At 39.4% G+C, this 25,938-nt stretch overlaps 2 long non-coding RNA genes across 3 annotated transcripts in view; one reads left to right on the top strand and one right to left on the bottom strand.

Moving 5' to 3' along the window:
- The window catches only part of LOC306653060, a 44,828-nt gene extending 19,482 nt beyond the window's left edge, over nt 1–25,346 (top strand). The window contains exons 2-3 of the long non-coding RNA XR_013761626.1: nt 23,755–23,872; nt 24,736–25,346. This is a non-coding gene — a long non-coding RNA (uncharacterized lncRNA). The remainder of the gene's footprint in view (nt 1–23,754; nt 23,873–24,735) is intronic.
- On the bottom strand, nt 14,083–23,867 carry LOC306653059. 2 transcript variants are annotated; one of them, XR_013761624.1, is made up of 3 exons: nt 18,980–23,867; nt 16,574–16,720; nt 14,083–14,687 (listed from the first exon to the last, which is right to left on the bottom strand). It is a non-coding gene; the product is annotated as an uncharacterized lncRNA (long non-coding RNA). The 2 variants fall into 2 exon arrangements; XR_013761625.1 differs by having other exon boundaries at nt 18,985–23,866.
- Nucleotides 25,347–25,938: the final 592 nt, after the last annotated feature.

The following is a 25,938-nucleotide window of genomic DNA, read 5'->3' as shown; positions in this document are numbered from 1 at the left end:
TAGGGTCTTGCTACATAAGACTGAGCGTCTGGAAACAATCTCTCAGTAATGGGTTGACACTTCAGCACTCTTCTGAAGTCAAGAGGCAGATTTCTCAGGAAACATTTAAAAGGAGATTAGGTTTCCCTGTTTTGAATTATGGCACATGGAGAGAGAAGCTAAAACAAAGTATTATAAAAGGCTTAGAGAAATCCCAAGACCAAAGCTCCTTAAATATGATTTTATGACCTGGTTGGAATGCAGCACGAGTTGCTTTTTTTGGTTCAGTTATTTAAAACAATTGTGTGACATCATTGTTTAGTCACTGGCTTATGTTTATCCCCAAGGCGATTCCAAACAAATGGTGCTGGCAACCATAGGATGCTCTTTCCTATACTGTACGGCAGGTATCATGGTCCAGTGTGCTAATTTGCAGAACATGCAGTTTTCTCACACAACAGATTTGTGGTTTATCTAATCAGCGCAGCCGTGAACCTTCCGAAGGGAAATGAAGTCTGGAAAATCACCAACCTTTTAAAAAACAGAACGGGATTTTAAAATAAGCTCTTCTTTAACTTTAACTGCATAATACAGTTGCATTTGCAAGCTAAAAAAATTTACAAGAATAGTGTAAAAACTTCCTGTATACCCTTCACCCAGAAGGGTATGCAGGATATGTATCAAAAATGGATCACCATTTCTAGAATATCTTTTTACCACATTTGCTTTATTTTTCTCATAATCATCACCATCATTATCATCATTTGATCACCTGTGAGAGTAAGTTTCAAGCATCATATTCCTTTATCCCTAAATATTTCAGCATGTATTTCCTAAGGGCAAAGACATTCACTCAATTTATAGTATAACTATCAAAGTCAGGAATTTTAATGTAATACTATTATCTGATCTATAGTCCTTTTTTGAATATTGTCAGTTATCCCAAAAATATCCTTAATTGCAATTTTTTTCTGAAAGAGCTCTCACAGGTCATGATAGGGGGTACTTATGTTGCCATTTAATTCTGAATGTCTTATCATTTCCATTGTGAATACCTCTGTCACTCATGTCCTATCTAGAGGGTTGTTTATTAATTGCTAAAAAAGTAATTATTAATCTTGTTTTTAACTTTACTTCATTGTTGATTCAAATTTAATTTCACCATAGTCCAAGAATATTGATCTCTGTAAAGTCCTTTCACACCTCTGAGTGTGTGTGTATGTGTGTGTGTGTGTGTATCTGTGTGTCTGTGTGTATGTTCAGGGGTTTTTAATCTCCATTATTATTATTTCCAATTATGTAAGACAATACTCTGCTATTTGTCTCTTCAACTACTGCTTTGTTCCCTTCTTCAGAAATCTTATTCAGATTATGCTCCTTGTCTGCTTTCATATGTTTTTCTCTTGTCTCTTTGGCTCTATGAGAGCCATTTATCACTTCATGAATTCTGTGTTTAATTGTGGTCAGTCTAGAGTTTATCCTATCTACTGGGACTTCTAATTTAAATCACTACACTTTTTATTTCAGAGATTTCAAATTGTTCCTTTTCATATTCACATAATCAATATCTGCCTATTCATGTTTCACGTCTTGCTTTTTTTAAAAAAATATTGGAAGCCTGGGGTTTGGGGAAAGGTCTGAGTTGGAGATTGAAATTGCAAGTAGTTGGTGTGGATGATGTTTAAAGCCATGAGCCTGAATAAGATGACCTAAGAGTGAAGATAGGTAGAAAACAGGACCAAGAACTGAACCCAGGTGTTCTCTAACATTAAGGGTTTGAGAAGAGGAACCATTAGAAACAGAGGAAAGTGGCCATGGGGTAATAGGGAAAGCAGGAAGCATTATATCCTTACACCGGAAATAATAAAATGTAGGAGGAGCAAGTCCATCAAGTCTACTTAGAAAAATGAGGGGAGAGAGCTGATCTTCAGTTTTATCAGGGTCAGTGGAGTGGTGGAGGAGAATGCCTAATTGGAGTGATCACACTTGGCAATTCTTTTTAAGCCTCCTTCAATGAACTGGAAAAATAGGGATGTTAACCTTTCCTGTCAATCCTTGGCTTCGAGCAGTATGCTGGTTTTTGCACTCTGCCTTTGGTGGAACTCTAACTCCCTTTACGTTACAGAGTTCGACTCCTCCTGCCCCCTCCCTAATTTTAGTTCTGCAGCAGATTTCTCCTTTGTGGGGATGTTTATCTATGAGGCAGCTATGGAGCTTTTATTTTCTATTTTATCTCTCATTGCCATGAGTTTAAAGCACCAAAATTGTACCCAAACGTAAGCTTGAGAAGTTGTGTTTTTTAGTTAACTATTGATATGGACTAACAACCCCCAAACTTGGTGGGTTAAAACAGCAACCATATATTTAGCTCATGATTCTGCAGAACAGCAATTTAAGGTGGATCAACTATACATTCTTCTTGTCTTTGGGGTTTTTTCATGTGTCTATGGCCAGCTACAGTTCAGCTGAGGAGCTGTGCTTCTAGGGATTAACCGGCCGTCAGCTGAGGCAACAGGAGTAACAGGGTTGACCTGGCCATGTGGTCCTTCACCATCTGGCTGTCTGGCTTAAGTTTGTTCACTTGGTAGCTGGGCAGAGTTCTAAAAGAAGAACAGGAACTCAAAAGACCAGTTAAGGCCTAAACTTGGAAATGGCACAATGTCACTTCTGCTATCATTTACTGATCAAAGCAGGTCAAAGGTCAGCCTACATTCAAGGGATTGGGAAACAAACTTTCTCTCCAAGGGAGCAGCTGGAAAAACCACATTGCAAAGGTGGATGAATACAAGCAAGTAATTATTTTGGACATTTTTACAAACCATGTGCTATAAGTGGAGTACGAAATGGACTTCAACTGTAGGATGAATTTTAATTAAATAAAAGAAGAATAGATGTTAATTCCAGAGCATGTTACATAGTCACTTTTGAGCAACGCATGTACAGGAGGCGTTCTTTTAAGACCAGGTCCAGCTGGAGCAGAAGCTCGCCAACTGATCCAGGACCAGTTCAATACTGTCTGTCATAAGCTGGGTATGTGCTGAGAGCCACAAGAGAGTCACAGAGGGATTCCTTCCTGCCTTTCAAGGCTCTATTACTTGAATAGAGAATTTAGGGCAAGCCTCTAGCTCTATGATGAGGCAGAATATTACGTACTATGAGATAAGAGGTCAAGGGGAAATCATTGAAAAGATGTAGACTATAAAAGTCAGCTCAGAGGAAGAAGTCATATAAGAAAGACCCAAAAAGAGACAAAGATTGCAGGCAGTGTTTGCATATTTGGCCCACACCCTTATTTAATTGGTGAAGAAGCTAGAAGACAGAAATGCAACAATTCTCAGGAGACAAAGAGAGAAAAATCTGATTTCTCCCAACTGATTTTTTTAAAAAAGTTAAACCAGAAGGAATTTATTGCTTTTAACTGAAAGAACACTTGTATCAACAAGAATTCTGCACACTTCAGCAAGGATGAGTCCTAGCTTGTGGTAGTTGGGGCAGATTTTCAGGGTGTTACCAAGACACCCCCTTCTTGTACCATGGCTATCCAGTTGTTCTTGGTGTCCCAGTTAAACGAGGCCAAAAAGGCTGGTACTTGGAGGGTGTGCCATCCTGTGGACCTTTAGTCCCAACTCTGGCAATTACAAGTGTCTTCATGAGGAGTTAGTATGCTTTATAGATTTAGCAGAATTGAAGGCCACTACTTAAAATGTCCTTTGGTCACTTTTTCATCTGTTTAAACCATTCAGTGATTTTATTTTATTTTTTCATACTATCAAAATTTGACTAGGATTTCTATCCTCAAAAGTTATTGGTTATTCTGGCAAGGATTTTCCTTCCCAAAAGTTATTGGCTATTTTGGCTAACTCATGGGTTGAAGGCAGAGAAATGGACGGGTTGGCCTTTAATGTGTCTTTAAAGGGCCTGAGCGCCACAGCCCCCAAGACAGCCGAGTCCATCTGAGTCACTGCTCCTAAGTCAAAGACCGCTCACCAAGCCTCTGCTGTCCTTGGCAACCACCAGAATTCCACCCCTGGAGCAGAATGAATCTGGCACAAATAGGTCAAGCATTCCCATAACACTCAGTACTCCTTTCCAAGAATGGAGAGAGATGATGCAGGGATTAGTTGATTGTCCTAATACAAAAACCAGTGGACATTTTGAGAAATACATAGGAAACGTTTAATAATTGTGTCGTTCATGTTTCTATCCATAAAATGTATTCAATCCAACATTGCATTGCATTCAGTAGGAATTTGTGTAACATAAAAGAAGCTGTCCTAGACTCAGGAAACAATAAGAGGGTAGAAACAGAAATATCTGAGTGCTACTCTGCTAGAAAACATGCCTTACTTTTGCTCATTCACCATGTCTAGTGGTTAATGTCTCTGTCCTTTCACTTCTGGCCCTTTAATTTTTCTGGGATTCCCTTTGCCCCTTTCCACTATCCCCAACTTAATTCATAAGCCCATCATCTTCCTGTGGGACAATTATAATAGCCTCTGTTATGGGCTGCACTGTATCCCCCTAACATTCACATTTAAAATCCTAACACCCCCACCACCACCTCTGAATTGGACTCAGTTTGGAGATAGGGGACCATGTGACAACAGATGGCCCTACAAACGTAGGAGAGAGGCCTCAGGTAAAAAAAAAAAAAAAAAAAAAAAAAAAACCCTGTTGACAGTCTGATCACAGCTTTTAGCCTCCAGAATTGTGAGAAAATAACATTTTGTTGTTTAAGTTACCCAATCTGTGAGACTTTGCTACAGCAGCCCTCACAAATTAATATGACCCACTGTCTGGACTCTGCGCTTCCTGTCTTGTCCCTCTCAAATTGGTACTACTAAAAATGGAAGTATTTACCTCAATCATTAATCTGACTGTCACTCTCATGTTTAAGACCCTTCAATAGCACCTCCCCCACTGCCAACAGGACTCTCCACAGTCCGTTTTTCTGGGAACACAACTCGGTACCATGTCTCCCAGTTATGAAAATTTGGTAGCTCCACGGGTCTCCAACTTGAGAGTTTACTGCCTGTTTGTGTATTAAAGTCTCCCAAGTTTTATCGTTTAAAATTTTGGTTAACTTGGCTTTATACAGTGTTTGTCAAACTTATTTGACTGTGGAATATTTTGTTTTTCAATGTAATACACATATCACTACAACTTGTGTTCTCTAGTACAAACTAGGAGATACTGCCTACACAATCCAGCCCACATGCTTTGACATGTCACAGTGGACTAGGGATGACCAGATTTAGCAAACAGGATGCCCAGTTAAATTTGAATTTCAGATAAGTCTAAAAATTAATTTGTTGTTTATCCAAAATTCAAATTCAACTGCGTGTTCTGTAATTCATTTGGCAAAATTATCTATATAGGACCCTCCGTGAGTTACAATATAGTGAACAGACTGAACCAAAATGAATTTGATAAAAATTTCCCCCAGTTAAAACACAGGAAAAGATAAAGTCAAGGTTGATTTTTAGCTTTTTGCTGAATCCCTTCAATTTGCCACCAACCCCTATTCTCTTAAAGTTCTCCATCCTGGCTACATATCAGAGTCAGCTGAGGAGCTTTTTAAAATGCCCACACCTCATTCCCAACCAATTGACTTGGAGTGGGGTTACTAAATGCAGGGTTGGGGAAAGGCAGGGCAGCGGGGAGAGTGAGGTCAGGCAGGTGTATGGGGCCCGAAATTGAAAGAGACACTTGCTCTCAGACACCCATCCTATACTAGCACAAATCAGGGAATAGGGGGCCTTTTTAACATCACACACCCTGCTCACCTGCCTGGTTTTGCCCTTTTCCCTTTAAAAGGTGCAAGTAGGTGAAAGATTGTGTAGAAGAACTTATAGAGGGTTTCTGAGCAATCCTGGGTCCCCTCTCTTTGTTTTATTGCTTTAGAAGGAAATGTCAACCTTTTCCAGCAATGACCATGAGCTTCAGCCCATGAGCATGAGTCAGGACAGCCTTGGCCAGGCCAGATTTTTCTGAAATGTAAACTCACAGCAGGCTCCGGTTTCCTCTGGAAGGTCACTCATAAACATTTTTAAAAGCTTGGGTTCCTCGTCCTTTTTCAGTTCAGGCTGAATAGATAGAGTAGCCTTAGACCCTGTCCTATAGATTGCATGTTCAAGCATGGTTTTAGAGTTTTGCAAGATGTAATGGAAGAATATAAAGTTCACTTTTCTCTGTGGTTTTACAAACTCTCACACCCACTCTCTCTCTCCTCCCTCTCTGCCTTCTGCCCTCTCTTGCCAGTGATTTTATGCCCCATCACTGGCAGCCTGGACAGAAAGGCACATCGTTAATCCTTGCCACTGGGACAGCTTGCCCAGGAAGAGCCAACTCCCTGAATGGCCCATCTCCTCCTTCCCTGGCCTCTAAGTTCTGTGATGTCATCAGCTTTCTGCCCCATGGCAGGAGGCCAGCTCCTCAACTCCTGATTTCCAGATCTCTTCGAGTTTTAAAAGGCTTTTTAAAATAAGAAACTTTGTACTTTTCCAGTACTGCAACATAGGGGTTGTGACTGGTGGGAGCACCTGGCATAGCTAAATTTAACTTCTTTCTATTGTGATAACCGAATGATTTTCAATAATGTTCTTCCTTCAATAGGATTCAAAAAGTCCCTCCTCAGAGGAAAATTTGGAAAAGAAAAACACAGGTTCAGCTCAGACAGGGTCTGTAGCAATTTCCTTGCAACATGAAGATCATGGAACTGTCTGGGTGTATCTCACTTGGCTGAATAGACGAGTCCCTGTAAAGTTTCATATAAACGGCATTTTTCAAAAATTACATTACTGTAAGTGCACAAGACTGCTAAATTAAGGCAGCCTGGGGTGACTCACTTTGTAAAGTGAATTATCTTGATGTAACACACGTCATCCTCCCTCGAACACACACATGGATCTTTTTTATAGGTTTGAATTTTTCACAGGCTGGATTCTCATGAGGTGGGGGTGCCTTTTATAATGACAACTGCTCTGAGGTCACAGATGTTCTCAGGCCCTGCAAGCCAGCTTCTCATCATGTTCTCTGGGGAGTGTGAGTAGCTGCCAGGGTTCTGTGCTCAGAGAACCATCCCATGGGTAGGTAGGCTGAGCCAGAATCCTCCCCAGAGTGGTGCAGAGAAATGGCCCAATGAAGGACTAGTGCGGGGGTGATGGCGGACACATTGGGGCTAAAGATGGCTAAGAGCAAGATGAAAAGTGGTGGTAGATCATGACTCTGCCTCTGTCCTCTAGCTGGATGATTCCCTGAACCTCGGTGTCCTCATCTGTAGAAAGAAAATGATGACAGTAGTACCCATCTCAGGGTTATGAGAAGGACTAAATGAAGAAGGACTTACCTGGCACATAGTAAGCACTTAGAAAGTATTCGTTATTTTTAACTTGCCTGCACCTGCTCTGTTAGGTTAGTAGGAAAACTAGCACAGGATGATAAGACCAAGGATGTTACTGTCTACTGAGTGCAGCTCCAAAAGCACAGGCACGCTGAACAATCCAGGGGCACTTTACCACTGAGCTGCATCCCAGCCCTCTTAATTCTTTGAGACAAGCTTGCTGAGTTTGGCCTTAGACTTGTGAGCCTCTTGCCTCAGCCTTCCAAGCTGCTGGAATTACAAGCATGCTCCATTAGGTCCAGCCCATGTTGGGTTAATATTTTTTTTTAATTCCTTATTTTTTAGGTTTCTTTGTTGTTGTTGATATTTCGTTGATCTTATGTCACATACAGATGATCACTAATATTGTTCCACCTTCCCAAAGAAGGAACCTAGAGTTCAGAGGTTAAGCGATTTTCCTAATGTCACACAGCAGATAAGGGAAAAGCAGATATTTGAAGCCTGTCCTGTCCACTCTTTCTACTCTGCTTCATCCCTGAGAAGCTCAGAGCCTGATGGTAACTTCTCAAAGATGAAGGCTTAGGGTCTGGAGGGTATTGAGAAGTAAAATAGGTTCAGGAAGTAACATAAAGAAAGGAAGATAGGGAAATTCATTTATTCGACTAAGATTTATTGAGAATCTACATGGTGCTGGCATTCCACGTACAAGCGAATAGGCCTCACCACCAGAGTCCCGTGGGGGTGACATTGATGTGAAATGACAATACACTCCAGCCAGCTGTTAGGATTTGAATATGAAAAACGTGTTACTGGATCCCTAAGGGAAGGATGACTAACTTTACCGGAGGAAGGCTTCAAAAGGGAGGTGACTTTGAAGCATTATCTTATTTATTCTCCTATTAATTGATGAGATAGGCAGTATTATTACCCCGGGGTAGGAAGAGCTAGTTGCCCACACAGTATCCTAAAGCTCCCTTCTTACGTACTAAAGGAACCCTGACTTGCCTTGGTGAGGCAGTATGGTCAGCTAAAAGTCTGAATTTTCCAGTCTCTTGTAGGCAGCTGTGGCCCATAAGATGGAAGCAGAGGTCACTGGGTTAAACCTCCAAAAAAGCTTAAAAAGGGTTTATGCTGCTTACAGGGAGTCGTTCCCGCTCTTTCCCCTTCCTGCTTCTTGCCTGAAGGGCAGAGGACAGCTAAATGTCCAGCACCAGCTTATAACCTTCAAAAAGAAAGTTACAAGCTGAGGATGGCAGGGCAGAAGGAAGAGAAAGCCTGGGACCCTGATGACCGTGACTTGTGGTACCAGCCTTGGATTGCCTGCCTCCAGACTTGTTTCTTTAAATGAAAGAAAAATAAACTCTCTTATTTAATCCTGTGTTATTTCTGACCATTGTTGTTAGCATCTAACCCAACCCCTAACTGGCATAAGCCTCTGAGCCTAATAAGTGGTGGGTCTGGGAGCTAAGCTCAGCAGTCTGACCCCACGTGCAAACCTAGGCTGTCAGGGCTCCACACAGCTCTGGGGCCACAGAATATCAAGCACCAGCCTGGTAGTCAGGAGTACTCAATAATACAGAATGAGTACAATGAATGACTGCCCCTCAACCATTTCTCCAAGGAAATTAGAATGGTCCCTACTTTCTCAGATTTTCCCCAGCTGGCGTGGGTGTGCCACTCACAAAAAAATCCCAAGTGCTTTGAGATAGCAAAAGAAAAGAATAAATTGAAAATGACAGCTAAAAATTTAGAGAAGCTATACACACAGCCTCACTTCATTAAGTAGAGTGTTTTCAGTGGTGAAACAAAATTATCTATTTCTTGTGGGAGATGCTAAAAGTATAATTTAGTGGGGTGGAAATAAGAGTTGCTATCTCAAATCCCTTTTTTAAAAAAATATTTGTTACTGATTTCAAAAGTAACAATTTGTTAAATAATTGAAACAATTTAGAAAAGCTAAATATTGGAAGTACCCTCATAACTCCTACTATACAAGAGTTTGGCAAATATCCTTTTAATTCTCCCTACATATAAAAACCATGTTAAACATATGAGATTATAAAAACGAGTTCATGGTATATACGTTATTTTTCAATCTTTGCTTTTCTTACTTAACTTTCTATTTTGGACATTTCCCTCCAACTGTGCATTTAGGTTAATGTGGTTCTGTTTAAGATGGTGGCAGAACATCTTTTATCCCAATGTGTTCCCATTTAAAAAAAAAAAAAAAATGTATGTTAAGATGTAACTTTGACCTTGCCCTGGGAGGAGGCGTAGGTATTTGGAAGGACATCAGAGATTAACTTTCATGCCTGACAGGAGTCAGCTGATCCCTGAGCTGGTGAGACAGGCCAGAAGACATCCAGTGATAGAAAGAAAACTAATCTAAAATCAGTGTTTTGTGCAGAGAAATTCATGAAGCTCAGAGTTAAGAGCAAACAACTTGAGCTATTCGAGATAGTGGATGTGCTTCCAGGATCTCTGAAAGTAGCTCCTCTGACACCTTCTTGGAAGCTGGGGCATGGAACTTGCCCTGGGAGTGGGACAGGAGGTCACCTGAGAAGTATTATTCTACGACTCCACAGAAAAACACTGTCTTGATTGACTTTCTCTTACAGCAAGACATAGCCTGCAGAGTGCTGGGCACTCACCCTTCCGGATTCAGGCTCCAGATTCTGGGAGGAAGTAATAAAAAAACAACCTGGCAGGTGTGGCCTACACGCTGGAGGAGCTGAGGCTCTAGATGGGGAGATGAACAATGGGAACCCCAATCCCATCACAAACACCCAAACCCCATAAATCAGTCCAGCCGCCACTGTAACCTGAGCTCCCTTGGTAAATGTTGAGAGCAGCTGCTCCAAGCTTGGGGAGCTAATGGAGCTGAACTGAGAAGAAGTTGGGAAAACTGTGAGTTAATCATCAAGCAGAACTTTGAAAGAGGGAAGAGGCCTGAGCCCAGCTGGCCTGGATGCACAGACCTGTGACAGAGATGAGGCTGTGAGTGTGAGACTGAGGGGATGGGGTGGAGTGGATTAGTTTAGGCAGGAAGGAGAGTTTGAGGTGGATACATAAGAAGTATGAGGAATGGAACAGGTCGAAGTGGAAGTGGGAGGGGCTTTGAACCTGCCTCCAGGAGACTGCCTTGGATAGATTAGCAATGGATATGGCTGGGTCTTGGGCTGAGGCAGCCCAGAGGTGAGCCTGGCAGGCTCTACTTGCATCAACAGGGCCCCTTCATGCCTGTGTGTGTAAGAAAGCAGCTCCACCAGAAACCTCACCAACTCCTGCCTTGTGCAAGTTGCTAATATGCATCCAGTAGGCACCTAGCATTATTATTGCATTGGCAAATAGTTCAGGATTTTCTAGCTGACCAGTTGGCTCAAGTACAATTTCTCCTCCACAAAACAGGGGGAAAAAAATGGGTCTACCTTCCTGTCTATGCTACTAAGTCCTTCCAGCCAAAGACATCAGGGGCTCCTGGCATTGAACAATGTTGAGTTTACTGACTAGTTAGCTGCAATGGGGAGCCATGGGGTATCTCAATTAGAGAAAGTGATAAAGAACTCATTATAGGATTGGGGGTTGGGTGATATTGGGGAGGGTTCAAGGAAATGGGACATTGCTGAGGACTGGATATTGTCAGGAAACATGTACAATTATATGATTGGGTATCTTAGTCATTCTTACCTGCAGGGCAAGAGAAACAAGGTGAGGCTAAAGCTATTATTGCTTAAGAAACAGAAGTCACTCATATTAGCCAGGAAAGAGGCCTTGTTGGTTACTTTTGGGGTTTGAACAATATTCTTATTTTTGTCTGGGTGTAGACCTGATTATGGAGTAATCTTATTCTGTTCGGTTTTTGTTCCCTTGTGGTCACCAGGTGGCTGTGTCTGATGTAGGTGCCCTATGGAAATACTTACATTCACCAGGAGCACTCTGTGGCCCAGAGGCTGCTTTTCTCTTTCTCAGTTAGAACCAAGGCCTTATCTAAGGAGAGTTAGGAACCCTATAGAGAAAAGAATCTAAGGTTCCCCAGTGTGCATGCCTAAGCAGAAACTCCTCTTGAAGGGCTAGAGATTTGGTTGCAGAAATCCCAGTGTTACTGGCTTGAGCTATGTTCACCCACATGACAAATACCTATTGAATGGTAAACAATCCCAAACACGGGATGCAGCTGTGGGCCTGGTAGTGCTCGCGGAGTGTACATTTCAATGAGGGGCACAGATCACACGGATAAACAATCAAGAAGAGAGTCTCAGATGGGGATAGGTGTAATTTATGAAATAAGAGGAGTTGACTCAGTAGAGAATGACTGGGGGCACTTTGGGGAGGGAGTCAGGTAAATGCTCTCTGCAGAGGTGATGAGAAGGTACCAGGTGAGATTCCAGGGTGAGAGCATTTCAAGCAGAGAAGATAGGAAGTGCTGACCCTTCTAGCAAGAGGAAGAAGATGGTCTCTGGTGTGGTGAGTGTGGGGGAGAGACCAGGGTGGGGAAGTAGACAGGGTCAGGGAGTTTGGAGTCTAGTCCCTATATCCTGGAGAGGCAACTGGAAAAATAGTGAAGATGGCGGGGTCCACATCTCCCTCAGCAGGCTTGTAGCATACTGACCTTTCTATGCCACCTAAGGCCTGTCCCTGACCTGCCCTGGCCCCCTCGTGGCCTGGGGTTTAGAGTACCCCACAAGTAGCTGACTTTCTTCTTACTTGCTGAAGTTAATCATTGTTTGGAGTAGTGTATTAGTTTCCCATTGCTGCTATTAACAAATTACCACTACTTAGTAGCTTGAAACATCTCAAATGTGTCATCTTAGAGTTCTGGGGGTTAAAAGTCCTAACAGCAAGGTGTCCGCAGGGCTCCATTCCTTCTGGAGGCTAGAGAGAAGCCTCTGTATCCTGGTTCTTCTCAGCTTCTAGAAGCCACCTGCATTCCATGGCCTGTGGACCCTCCCTCCATCTTCAAAGCTGGGAGCATAGAATCCACAAATCAATCTCTCCCTCTCTCTCTACATATTTTAAAATATATTAAATTATACATGATATAATATTAAATATATATCATGTATATAGATATATATATTATAGAGATATAAATATTTATATCTCTATATTTTATATATTAAAATTTATATATTTTATTTATATAATTTAACTTACATATTAAATCATATATAATATATATTAAATATACATATTTCTATCTACATATTTTATATATATTAAATTATATATATTAGATATATACATGTTAAATATATATATTTCTCTCTCTCGCGCGCGCGCGTGCTCTCTCGCTCTCTATGACTGTGTTTCTGTTATCACATATCATTCTCGGACTCTGACCCACCCATTTCCCTCTTGTAAGAACCCTTGTGATTACACAAGTCCCACCCAGATAACTCAGGATAATCTTCCTATCTCAAGGTTCTTACATTAATCACTTCTCCTAAGTCCTTTTGCCATGTAAGGTAAAGTACTCATAGGTTTGGGAAGCTAAAACATCTTTGGGAGTCATTATTCTGTCTACTTTAGATGGTCACGTGGGGAAAAGAGAATTGAACTTTGTCGCAAGTCATTCTGCTAATTAATTGTCATTCATCACTCCCAGTCTGCTTACTTATCTGTAAAAATTAGATGAATACTTCAAGAAGTTATTGTGGGTATCACATGAATTAATGTAGCAATATTTGGAAAAACCAGAAGTGTCATAAAGTACAAGGAATAATAATGATGTATTATAAAGTCTGTGAAATATGACTAACAAAGGGGTATTATCTATTAATATACAACACTGAAATTAAAAGAGCTGGAGTTAAGTCCAACTCTCCAAAGTACTTGCTCTGTGACCTTGAACAAGAACGAAGACTTTGAGTTTCATCACCTGTGACATTTTAAGAGAACCACCTTCTCACGATGGTGTTGGGGTGCTAAAACCAGGCAACAGAGGCAGGAGTATTTATGAAATGCCATACAAATGTTCTTTCTGAAATATTTCATAGCAAGTACCCAAACTCTTCTTCCTAGGTAGATACACAGTGAATTCAGGCAACAGGGTAGTACTGACCAGACCAAGGCCAACAGACTTTTTGAGTCTCCACTGTATGCAGTGAAAGAAAGAAAATGGAGGCAGCAAACTTTCCTTCTTCCTTCAGCCACTGAGGGGTTGAAGGGCAGCAGGAAAAACTTTCAATATCTAAAATATATATTCAGAAAACTGCAAAACATACCCATTGAGAATATAGAATCTTTGTGCAATTAAAAGGTTCAGGTTGGGGCTGGGGATATAGCTCACTTGGTAGGGTGATTGCCTCATATGCATAAGGCCCTGGTTTCAATCCTCAGCACAGGAAAAAAAAAAATGGTTCAGGTTGAGGCTGATGTTCTCTGGAAGAATAATCTTTGGTCATACAGAAGATATTGAAATAAGTTACTCAGGACCTGCCTTATTGATTCAGCAGCTGTCACATCACCTGGTAATAGCATTTGATTAGAAGTAGGCGGGATATAGATATCTTCTGAGTAAGAGCCATAGACATGCAGGTGTGTTTGTTTATGCCACATGTAGTTCTTGAGCACTTGACCATGTGCTGTCCTTGGTGCTGGGGACATGGTCAGAGGTAAGAACCTCCCTACTGTCATGGAGTTTATTGGCTGGTAAAGGAGATGAGCATAAATCAAATAATCCATGCAAAAAATGTAAAATTATAACTAGAAATCCTCAAGGTAAGGTTCACGGGAGCTCATCCCCGGGAGCTCATCCCCGGGACCTAAACTTGACCTCTGAGTTGAGCTGCAATTTGAAGGCTGAACAAGTGTATTTAGTGGAAAATGGAGAGTGGAACAGTTTTCAGACTGAAGAAAAGTGCATACCAAGGCAAACATGAGTCATGAAATGTCTGTAGATCACAAGGAAGGCCAGTGTGTCTGGATTTGGCAGTGGTGGGGACTGTGGCCAAGATAGAGACTGGAGAGATGGGCAGGATGTTCTGACTACAAGGACGATTGTGTGGGCAGGCACAATGACTGACAAAGGTGATACATAATGTTTCATTCAGTCCAAGGTTTTGTTTTGATTTTAATGTTCCTAGGAGAATCTTTTCATTGCATGTTTATCTTTCAAATCCTCTAAATGCAGAATAGTTGATCATCATCATTCTTGGAAGGGTAAGAAGTACATGAAGTCATCTTGTGTAGGCATGTGAAGGTTGGTCTCAGGTGTCCATACCTGGCCTTGTAAAGACTGGCTCCAAGGCGGGAGACAGTGAGCAGATTAGGTACTGTGGGGAATCACCAGTAGCTGCTCTTGCCTCACTCTGAGGCTTTCCCAGGCATCTCACATGCAGGGTCACACTTGACTCCCACAGCGTAGCTGTGAAGTAGAGAGAGTGTGTCACAGTGGGAACAATGTCCAGTGATTGCCTGGGGCCCACAGTGTCAGGGGAGTCTTGAACTCATGTTCACTGTGTCTAGATAAAAATTGTTTTTCTGCTGACCACAGACGAGTCACCTACGTTCTCTCACACTGACCTCCTTAAACATCATAAAACTCTAGCATTTTCAGAGTGGAAGGGGATCTTAAACACCAGTCAATATGTTCAGTTTTCCCATTTGGAAAGTGCGGGAAGTTTGAATGTTTTGAGAAGCAATAGTATTTCAAAAAAAGTACTATTTTCCATTAAAGGAAGAGAGAAGTTATTATTCTGGTCCTTTCTAGTGACTCACTATTGGCTCTTAGTACATGGGCTGTAACGGAAAGATTCCGTTCCTGTCACTAATGTGCTGTGACCTCAGAAGGCAGATCATTTTACCTCAGGTACCCTCTGTTTGCAAACTGTAAAATAAAAATGTGAAATAACCACAACTGATGTTAACAAAGTCATCTTACATTATAATATAGCATGTGTATGCATACACACGAACGGAAAAAAGTTCCAGGACCTATACTTATCCTTACTAGTGCATGCTGTGTTCTATTCCTATTCTATTTGGAATTCTCCTGTTCTTCAAAAAAATCTTATAATCCAGCAAGTTGGTTTTGCTACCCATTTAAATGCAAAATCCTCCTGCTGACAGGTGCTGGGCTGGAGATTCTGATACCTTCCAACCCTCACTTTCTGACTTCCCTGGGTGCTGCCCAGAGTTTGTGGAGCCTCCTTTCTAGACAGGCTGGTGACATGCCCTATTCTTGAAGGCTGACACCCCCTTAAGTCCTCGGGCCTCACAAAGTAGTATTGGTCTCATGGCAGTTTGTCCCTGCAGGTGTGAAGCAAAGCACCCACTCAGCCTCCTGGCCAGAGTCAGCTGAGATTAGCTGGAGAGAAATCCATATACTGATTCAAAAAGCAAGGTCAGCACTTGGCCAGTCTCTACCAGCTCCCCACCCAAGATGCCCACAGAGCGCACACACCATGCACACATGGGCCACGTGCCTATTCTGTGCAGAGAGGGCACATATGATCATCCATACTCATCACACATGCCAAAAACCCACACATACACAGATCCTCAACATGTACCATACATGTACATATGCCACACAGTATACACACACACACACACACACGGACACACTCAATTGTCACCCACAACACACACACACACGACCACATACGCACAGACCCCCCACACACACACATACTCACCAGGCACCATGTATGGGCCACACACACACACACACACATGCACACTCAACTCATAAGAGTCCCCAGACAAGCAAGAAATATTTGAAGATGACTGCACTAGAGGACAATAATTTAATCTATACTATCCCCTCACTGTTCACTCCCTAGCACAAAGTTGGAAAAAGTACTTTCAACAGTTGGAAAAATTTGCATAGAAATATGCTGGCAATATTTCTCAACAATGACATCATCAAAACACCCTCTTTTTAAAAATTGTACTCTTTAAAATCAAATGATATTACTATGATATTTCAAAGATTGTTTTAAAAGGCTAATTAAATTTCATTTTATGAGAACTTATTTTTAATGTAATATTGTTAATTTGTTTGCTAATTTGTAATAGCACAGCACTGTATATTCAATGTGTCCATTTTCATAAATGGACACATTTGCTTTCCTGTTTTATAATAGGTTTGTAAAGTGTGCTATGAATGGATACTTTTGAAAGTTACTGCGCATGTTATTTCATGATGCTTTAAATCTAACCATTTCTGGATATTTAAAAATATAATAACAATATCAATCCCAGTATTTCAGTAGTAGGTAAAAATAAATCCCAATGTCCTGGTATTACCACTTTGCCTTGGAATTGCCATCCCCCTCAGGGAGCTGGGAAAGTCCTGGTCCCCGTGCTCCTTCAGTGATTCCAAAGTTGCTTTCAGAGCTGGGCACAGTGCTTGGCATCTCGAAAATTCTCAGCAAAGGCCTGATAAGCAAATAACTGAAAAGGAAGAAAGAGAGAGAAGGAGAAGGGAGGGAGAAGAAAAAGAAGAAAGGAGAAAGGCAAAGGAAGAAAGGAAGGATACTGGTGGTAAAGTGGATAAAGAAAAGGAGAAAAATGGACAAACAAAACTGGATGCTGCTTCTACCTTGGACACCTTTTCTTTATGGAAAATGTAAATCAAAGATCATTTCCATGACAGATGTTATTCAAAATATTATTGCTGGAACCCCTCAGTGAAGTGGCAACTTTGTGGAAGTTCACTGGAAAATTCAGCTTTCCATCTGAATAGAGGAAGTAAATCTTGCTGAGACATATGACAGACACAGAAGTTTAATCTTGACTATTATTTCTACATTCACTTTGCTGTGGAAACGAAAACCATGTCACAGAAATATCTGCATCACTCATCTGTAGTTATTTTTTTTTAATCTCTAAGGATCATTTGTGAGTTTGGGACAATGGATATGGTTTTATTTTTTCTTCTAATAATAAAACTAATGAACATTCATTATTTATGAATAATCAGAAAATACAAATAAGCATACACAAGAAAGTAAAAATTGCCTGTTATTCAAAACCTCCAGAGATGATGGCTATTAATATTTGTTATTCAGATTTTAAAATACATAGTAAAATATGATCATAATGCATTCCATTGTATATTGTGTATAATCCATTGTATAATCTTTTGTGTTACTTAATATATTGAGTATATCTGTCCATTTTTTTAAACTAGTATGTATCTTTCCATTCTCCTTTGACAAATATTTAACTTTGCCACTGTTTTATGATAAATTACACACTAAGGAACATTATTGGATGGGCATTTTTGTGTATTTATTCTACTATTTCCTTAGGATAAATTTTTAGATGTGAACATTTAAATGTGAGTGTGCACATTTTAGAATGCTATATCAATTTGCCAAATTGCCCTCCAGAAACTTTGAATCAATTTATCTTCTCTTTTAAGTATATGAAAGTACCAATTATCTCACACCCTTGTCGACACTGCTTATTATCATTCTTTTAAACTTTTTCAATTTTATAGGTTAAAAAGTATTTTCATTTGATTTTAGACAGCACATCATTTATTACAAGTAAGGTGAAATATTTTTCATATTTATTGGCCATATGTTTTTTTCATTTTTGTGTAATTTGGGTATGTTTCAACTATATTTTACCTTTCCATAATTTCTAAGGGTCTTTCATAATACAGAATTAACCCTTTGCTGTCCGATAGAATGCAAACTATTTTTTCAGTTTTTTGTAATTTGAGTGTATGGGTTGGACACATAGTTTTGTTTTAAATGGTCAATGGATCAATGATTTTCTTTTTGTTCCTTATTATTGAATCAGAAAGGTATTCCTCACTCCAAAATTATATAATTTTTACCTGTGCTTTTTCTGACATATATATGTGTACATATCAGTTCAATTATAAATATTATATGTAATATATCTGTTCAATCTCCAGTACCAGAAAAATATTTTTTTCAAAATATTACTGTGGGAACCCCCCAGTGAAAGAAACACACACACACACACACACACACACACACACACACACTCACACACATGCATACACACACACACATACATGCATATATGTATATAAGTGTATATATATATATTTTTTTTCTTCCTGGTACTGGGGATTAAACATCAGGGTTCACTGTGTTCCATCCCACGTGCTTATTTGGTCTATTTGGACTGAAAGTTCTTATTCCATAGACCACTTAAGCTTTTTAGAATAATGGCTGCCAATTTTAAAAGAAAGAACAAAGTTAACTTATTTACTTTGGAGGTGTGGTAGGGGAGAGAATTTTTCCTCTGAGTCAGAGTTTTAGATGGGAAGACCTAAAGACCTTTTATTTCAGTCCCATATTTTTATAGATGAGTGCTAAAAATATTAATTGACTGTTGATGGTTAACATAGCTGTTAATAAAGAGCTGAAACTAGAACCAGGACTAGGCCCAGAGCTAGTTAGGGAAGATTGAGACTAGAACGAAGGTGAGTTCTAAAACCATGCTAAATGACAGTTACAGTGAGAGCTTGTCAAAGACAATAAAAGCAGAATTTTAAAAGGGTAATCACTAGATTCCTCAAAGCTGAAAACGTTAGGGAAAATGAGAAGTTTCTGGAGCACCAATTTGAGACGAGGAGTTAAATACAGTGACTGAAAACTCATAAAAAAGAAACATCACAGACACACTAAACAGCACACAAGTACATATGTGCATTCAGTAGACCAACACCTTACTCAACACCCGGCCTTCAAAGGGAGGCTCCAGAAGACTCTGGGGCCGCCTCTCATCTTTGGTTGACTCTATAAAGGTCATTCAGGTCAGATATCAGCAAGCACAGGCAGCTGAGAGGCAGGAAATATGTGACTCTGTGAGAGCAGTGAAGGAGAAAAGCTTTTTATAGCTAAGGCCTGGGAGGAAACACTGATAGTCTGAAGAGGCCTGTGTGTGTGTGTGCTCTTTACTGCATTGTGGAAACTCTTGAACTATAATCTTTAGAAGTCACAAATTTATATAATTAAAGTCATAATTAAAAAACAAAATTAAAAATACATAAAATAAAGTGCAGAACTTAGATATTTTTTAAAAGCCATCGAGGCCCTCTGCTATCCTTCCCACCTCACGGAAATCCATTCTCCAGCACACGACCCTCTATCCAAGTTTAAAAAACAAGTTTAGTTATTTTATAATTAAAGATATTTTATAATTTATTTTTAATAGGAAATATGGTCATATGGATTAAAGTTCGACATGTACCATTCACCATGTATATGATCAGAAATCTCCCTCCCACCCTTTGCCCTCAGCAATGGAATTCCCTATCCCTGAGGAAAACCAAATTCTGTTTTCTCATAGACATATTCAAAAATTTAAGTACACAATATGTTCTTTGGTAAAAAATTTTTACACCAAGAGTAGCATATTACACAAACTGTTCTGCATCTTGATATTTTCATTTAACAATATATCTTGAAGATATTCTGTGTCCATTCATAAAGAGCTACTTTATTGTTACAGCAGCATTTTACTCTATTGCATGAATGAAGCATGCCTTATTGAATAGTTCCCCTAGAGATGGACATTTATGTTGCTCCAAATTTTGCTTTTACAACAAAGCCACAATTAAGTTTGCATGTGTATACTTTGTGTGTGTGTGTGTGTGTGTGTGTGTGTATCACCCAATTTCTACTTCTAGAATGGGAAATACTGGATACAAGGACATGAGAACTTGAATTTTGACAGAAATTGCTAAATTTCCCCTCTTAGAGATTCTACCGATTTAATTTCAAGTCCTCTCAGTAATGTAGAAAGTACCTGTTTCCTCACACCTTTGCTAATATAGTGTGTTATCGACCTTTTAAAAAAATATTTATTGTGATAGGGGAACAATGGTATCTCATTATGGCTTTAATTTGCATTTCTCAAATTACAAGTGAGATTGAACATCTTTCATATATTTAAGGGCAATTTGTGTCTCTGCCTTGTAAATAGTTCATATCCTTAGTTCTTTTTGTTTAAGACATTATTGACCTCTTTTGGAATGATTTGCAAGACTTTTTTGTACAGTAGGGTGCTTAGCTAATTATCTGGGATCTTAGTTGTATGTATTTTTCCCACTGCTGTTTGTCTTTCAACTTTACCATGGTATTTTAGAAATCCTTTTATTTTAATGGATTCTGTGTTTCCAATTAGGACTTTCCTAATCTAAAATTGAAAAATGCTACACACACACACACACACACACACACACACACACACACGCACGCATTCCTTTCCTGACTTCCTTTTTACATTTTTATGATTTGTTATTTACTTTTAAATCTTAGGTCTATCTGAAATTTATTCTGGTTTAAAAGTTTTAGGTTCAGATGCAACTTTTTTTCCAAGATGGCTAACCAGTTATCTCCAACACTATTTATTAAATAACCTTTCTTTGCCTGATGAATTTGAAGTACTATTTTTAAAATATCACTATTTTAAAGTTGTCAGATATTATAATTTATAATAAAACTTTCCCCCTTCTAACAACTATCCAAAAAATCTTTACACATCTTGATTTGCTAATTTTTGTCTCTTAACATCACAGGAGAAAAAAAATCACATTTTGATTATTTTCTTCCCTTTACTTCTTTCTTTGTGCTTTTAAAATACTATATTCTTCAGGCCAGTTCCTCCTCTAAACCTCTCTCACATTCTTAGCATAGCATTTCTGCTTTCCCACAAAGATATTACCCATACTTGTAGGATTATTTGTGCTGTTTTTTTTTTTTTTTTTTTTTTTTTTTTCTTTTTTTAAGAAGAGATTGCAGATTTGCCCCATCCAATGGCTGTTGGTGTGAGGCTGGAATCTCCTGGTTCTTAGCACAGGGTCCAGATTGATGCACACAGAGGTGACTGCTGAAGCCCAGAGAGTGGCTGGTGTTTTACAAGGAAGAATATGTAGGACAGCAATGGAGGCTGAATCTTATATTACAGGATAAAAAGAGTGAAGGAGGAACTAGAGGAGGAGCTGAGAAGTACTGGAAGAATTAAAGACGAAGAATGGAGAGCAGAACAAGATTAGCCAGATTCATTAGGTCTTGATTTAGAATCATTGAAGAAAATGAGAAAAAGTGGATTTCTGAGAAAATACTCAAGACCAACAGGACAGTGTTCCTAAAAATTAACCCTAAAGAAAACGAACATTTCTAAGAGCTGATTGACCTCTTTCAAAGAAAATATGCCTTAGTGAGGGAAAAAAAACAAAAACAGAAGATGTGAAAATAAAAAACTGGAAAACAAATCAGATGAAATAAAAAATATAATCATAAAATAAAAATAAATAGACAAGTAAGTAAGTAAATACAATGGAGAGTCTCTGCAGGTGAGCCAAATAATATAGATAGGTCCAGAGGTTGACAGTAAGTGGTGGGGGGAAACTATGGATTTGGTGACAGGGAGATCACTGGTGCTCCTTTGAGCAGGTTATTTGTCTTTTTCGAGTCCATCAACCCTTCCCAACCCAACTACTTCCTCTTCTGGGTGGATGGAAGTGCTGGTGGATGGACCAGCACTCCCACCTAGAATAATTAGAAAGACCAAATAAAGTACAGATATAAATTTGAAGGCAACTGGGATCTTCTGAGTCAAGGAAGACAGGAAGGGCTAAGACCCTGCAGAGGGAAGAACCTGAGCAGAAGGAGCTCATTTTTGCAGGCATATTACCCTCTGGACACTTGCAGGAGGCTGAGAATCCTGGGGCAAGATGCAGTGCAAAGTCTGGCAGAAGGCTGCTGACGAGGGAAAGACAATGAGAGTTTGGATGGAAGACTTGGGAAGGACTCAACGTACAGCCTGTTTCCACCCAAGGTCTTTTGCCAAAGACTGTGGCTCTTCAGACCAGGAGTTTTCAAAAGCAATGGCAAAACCTGGCTCTGAAAAGAAAAATGCAGTTTTTCTGAGTCTTGTAGGTCTAAGGTTATAATTTAGTACAAACTGAAAGAGAGGCCTTGCGAAATATAATAGGATTTCTGTTGAAAATCCAGGAGGTAGGAAATGAACCAGTGGAAGACTGAGACTTAGCAGAGCTAAAATTCAACCTGGACTGGGAAGGTCACTAATTGGATTAACAGGATCAACCATCATTCTGTCTGAACAGCTGGCGGAGGGTATACCCCTCTCTAAAGGAAGAAATCCAAAATCTCTACAACTTTATATAGCCCATGCCTGTCATACATTTAAAATTTGTTAGATATACCAAAAAATAGGCTCCTATGAGAAACCAAGGATAAAAAGCCTAGAATTAAATCAGTGATCCAGATGTGAAGTTAGTTAACAAGGACTGACAGTAACTGGTATTGTATATTAAAGAGGAAAAGATGGGCCTCAACAGTGAAAAAAAAATGGAATCAAATGTTGCCTCTTCCAGAAAGCATCCATCCTCCCTTTTTAGAATTCATCTTTCCTCCCCCATATAATCCTGAAAGTTTATCTGTAATTAGTATTGCACTTACCACCATATAAATTAGTATATTGTAATAATTAAAAGCCTGGAGGTTGTAAAGTTACATTGGGATCAAATTCAAGAGCAGCCACTTGTTAATTTTGTGACGTTGGCAAAGTCATTTATCTCTTGAGCCTCGAGTTCCTTGTCTATAAAATGGAGTTGTTAAAATAACTAATTGGGAAATAATTAGGCTGAACCAGCTTCGGTGCCCTGAGTTCCTATATAAGCAAACTTAAACCCAACTTGGTGTAAGTGGTAAGTGAAAATTAAGTTTAACCAGAAACCTCCAACTAATCTCTAACTAGGGACTTTTTGCCTGACTGATCTGAATAAGGCTACTGCTCTACTTTAACCAATTAAACATTTTCTTTGCCTTGCTTTTGCCTCTACCCTATAAAAATGCCTTCCCCTGTGCCCCATGAGTAGAGCCCCAACCTGCCCAAATTGGGCCTCAAGTTGTTCAATTCATGAGTCACTGTTTGCCCAAACACACTCTAAATTTTTTTTTTTTTTAATTACAGTACTAGGAGTTGAACTTAGGGTCACTCTACCACCGAGCTACATCCCCAGCCCTTTTTATTTTGAGACAGGGTCTCTCTAAATTGCTGAGGCTGGCCTCAAACTGGCATCCTCCTGCCTCAGCCTCCCAAGTAGCTGGGATCATATACATGCATCAGTGCACTGAGTTTCTTTAAATGTTTAATGTGCCAAAGTTTATCTTTTAACAGAGTTGACAATGGTGATGTCTTCAGAAGGTTGTTTTGAGGAATTCAGATATAGTCACACTAACTCAGTTGTAATGAATATTTAAATTTTAGCTGTCTGCTTTAGTTTTCTTCACTAACTCCATCTGCTGAGTAGTATAGAAAGAACACTGTTTTTTCCAAACCACCCATTTTATACTGACTTAATATATTGAATATTTCTTTAGGGATATAAGTTCTTTGGGGATAAAGGTTACGGCTTTAAGATGGTATTTCCTTTTCTTCTTTCACAATGGCATCTACATATATGAGGAAAGGTCTATGAATCCATGACCTGTGGCAACAGAGAGAGCCAGGTTCTTCAGCCCACCCAGTTCTCCAGAACCTGTCTGATCTCTGCTATGGAGTCACTGTACAAGTCTGCTTCTTGGACTGGTAAGCATTGATCTGCACTTGGTCCCATCTGGCTGTTTGGGCTCAATGGTTGGGTGCCACTGGATCTTAGAGCCCAGCATTCCTCTAACCTCATAAACTCCCTTCCCTTTCATGGCTTCTGGGGCACCAGCAACCTTCTTAGCATCTTTCTGGGATGTGCAAAAATTATCACTGTCCTGGACAGGTGTCCTCATTATCTGCTCCCCTAGTTCCCTGCTCCTGTCCTTCATAGTGCTTTGCTAAATTGGTAACCATATATATGCAGCTATGCATACATACATACATATGCATATGTACATATGTGTGTGTGTGTATATATATATATATATATATATATATATATATAAAATTGTGTGTGTGTGTGTACATCCATTTAATGTTTTCACCTTGTGGTGGTGGGGACTCTCTGAAGTTTTGCTTATCCTTGTATTCCCAGTGTCTAGCTCAATCAATATTGCTAAATAAGTGAAAAACAACTAATTTCAAGGCCTTAAAATTTAAGAACATAGTTGATCTTGCCTTAAATCTTTTCTCCTCTACTCTAAGAAACCTTTTTAGTTTTTTACCAAATTCCATTCTGCATATATTCTTTGCTATCAGAACATTGATTTTGTTTTGTTGGAAAAATGCCCAGCTCGGGGACTAGATCATGAATTCGTCTAAACTAATCATGGCTGTCCCATTCCTTTTGCCAACAATGATTAAGGGTAGCTATGCCACATTGTTCTGGCTAATGAATTAGAAAGAAAAATCTTCCAGGGGATTCTGATATAGACCTTTGTGCTTAATACAAGGAAAGCAGAATAAGTAGAACTCTCTTTAGCCTTCTCTAACCCAGCCCCTTATTTTTTTATATGTGGTAGGGAGAGCATGTTATATTTGGAACCACAGTGACCATCTTGCCACCATGATGGAAAAACTGGAAGAAATGTCAACATGTCCTCAGTAAACTGTTCTACCAATCCTGGAACTACCCCAGACTTTTTGTTATATGAAACCATAAATGCCTTTATTATTTAGGCTATTGTTAGATGAATTTTATATTGCCAAGAACCATTTTTTTCTCTGTCACTCTTTGGAATAAATCCAATTCACATGCATTCTGTGACTTAAAGCTTGGTCAGTGGTTTTATTTTTTTCCCTCATATAAGTTACAGTCAACTTTGAGATACAAATCTCATTAACATCCTGAGATATATGTCTGATGTGAATTTAGGTGATATCTCTAAAGCACTCAGAACAAGGAGTATCTAAGTGGTCATACTTGGTGACCAGGGAGCAGCAGATCAAGGGAATGGGATGGGAAGGCAGAACTGAAGAGGGGGAGTAGTGAGGGCTGAAACTAAGAGGCTATAAAAACTCAAGGTGAGGACCGGGACTGTGGCTTAGTAGTGGAGCACTTGCCTGGCACATGTGAGGCACTGGGTTCCATCCTCCACACCACATAAATATAAATAAAATAAAGGTATTTTGTCCATCTACAACTAAAAAATTAAGAAGAAGAAGAAGAAGAAAAAAAAAAAAAAACTCAAAGGGAAAACAAGACCAGGGTAAAAGAAAAGTCCAAGGCAACAATGAGGAGGTCTAGAGGAACTAAGAAAGAAGATTTTAAATTCTTAATTATCTAGGAAGCAATTAAACAAAAATGCACAGGATCTTTTGGTTGATTTGGATAATGGACATAAACAAATACCTCAGTAAATAATGATACATCAATTATGTGGGACAATTTGACATTTTTAAGAATAGCAGTTCTCCCCAAATAAAACTATTCATCTGATGTGATTCCAGTAAAAAAAAAAAAAAAATGCCCTCCCTCCTATATAGAAGAATAAAAATTTACAAACAGCAGTTTCTAAAAAGGAAGTAAAAAAGAAATTTGATGTATTAGGTATTAAGAAGCATCAAAAAAAATCATGATTTTAAAAAAGGAAAAAGAGAAATTAGGGCTGGGGTTGTAGCTCAGTGGTACATGAGTTGCCTAGCATGTGTGAGGCACTAGGTTTGAGTCTCAGCCCTGCATATAAATAAATAAAATAAAGGTCCATCAAGAACTAAAAAAATAT

This window comes from Sciurus vulgaris (assembly GCF_902686455.1).
Source record: "Sciurus vulgaris genome assembly, chromosome: 2".
Classification (NCBI taxonomy): Eukaryota; Metazoa; Chordata; class Mammalia; order Rodentia; family Sciuridae; genus Sciurus; species Sciurus vulgaris.
This window is presented reverse-complemented; position numbering and strand designations above follow the sequence as displayed.